Below are 1434 nucleotides of genomic sequence, written 5' to 3' on the forward strand. Positions count from 1 at the left end.
GTCCGCGAGATACCTTTTGGGTGTCTGATCAGCCCAGTTAACTCCCCCTTACCAGAGTGGGACCCCAGCAGCCTCATTCACACTATGTGATCTAACCCCTCAGCCAGGGGAGAGTAGACAAGTGAACACCTCACCTAAACTGGGCAGATCAGATTCTCTCTCCCAGGAATGTGCCACAGTCTGGAAGATCATTTGGGCTGCTCCCTGGATGGAGTTGTAAACATGAAACCCACGGCAAACTCTGCTGTGTGCCTAGGGACAGAGCGAGCAGCACTGCGAAGAGGGGAGAGGAATCAGAAGTGAAGAAAGAGGAGCGCTTGGGTGGCTCAGTCAGTTAACTGTCTGCCTTCAGCTCAGGTCATGATCCCAAGGTCCTGGGATCAAGCCCCACGTCGGGCTCCCTGCTCAGCAGGGAGCCTGCTTTTCCCTCTACCCCCTGCTCTTGCTATCATTCTCTCAAATAAATAAATCAAATTTTAAGAAGAAAAAAAGTGGAGAAAGAGCAGAGACTGCCTGTTATTCCCGCTTGGGTTTTCCAGGCTCCAGATCTCCTGCTGCATTCTTACCCTTGGTGCCAGGCTACACATAGGAATCCTTAAAATTAAGTGTACTTACATTCATTGAAATAGGTTTCTGTTATTTTTAAAGGGTCCTAAATAACATAGCCAACTCACTGATAAAGGCAAAAGTCTCAAAACTAAACAATTCCGGTAACATGATACCCATATCCCTTTCCTGAAGGAAGTGGGCAGTCCTCTTGCTCGTGTTAAACTAGTAAGTTTGGGAGGGAGGGAGGAGTCAGTATGTCTACAGTCATTTCACTTTCAGAGAAAACAAAACTCTTGGAAGAACCCTACATTGGATTTTAAGTAATGTATGAGTTTATTTTTACACATCTGTCCTTTCTGTGAGCTACACATGACCCTTTCAAAAAACATCTGAGTGACTACTAAGTGCCAGACAACCTTGCAACACTGGTCCCCGCATTAAAAAGAATGGCACATCATTCATCTTTTTGCACCTACCAAGTGCTGTGGAGGCTTTATTGCACATTTGTGCGACAATGGGGGGAACCCTACAAGCGTGTTGAATTAATAAAGGAAGAAATAAATGAAAATAACAGTCATCATCATCAGAAACCCATAAATCTATTGGCTGTGAGAAATCGAAAGCCATTTTTCAGCCCAGAGCTGATATTTATTTTTCCCTACACTCCTTGCTTTCTTCTCATCTTAAACTACATTTAAAAGTTCTGCTTTTCTGAAGCCTGGCTAGCTTCAGAGCCTCTCACCACCACCCCGCCCACCCCGTTCCTTGCTATAATCCTCCCAGAAACGCTGAGGCCCTGTTGAATGGTGTTTGTGGGAAATAAATAGGATGTTTATATATATCTCATGTGTGTGTGAGAGAGAAATAATGACAAAGAAACCACAG

This window comes from Mirounga angustirostris, unplaced genomic scaffold, assembly GCF_029215605.1.
Source record: "Mirounga angustirostris isolate CCGP_5_RB_7025 unplaced genomic scaffold, mMirAng1.0.hap1 SCAF_1, whole genome shotgun sequence".
Classification (NCBI taxonomy): domain Eukaryota; kingdom Metazoa; phylum Chordata; class Mammalia; order Carnivora; family Phocidae; genus Mirounga; species Mirounga angustirostris.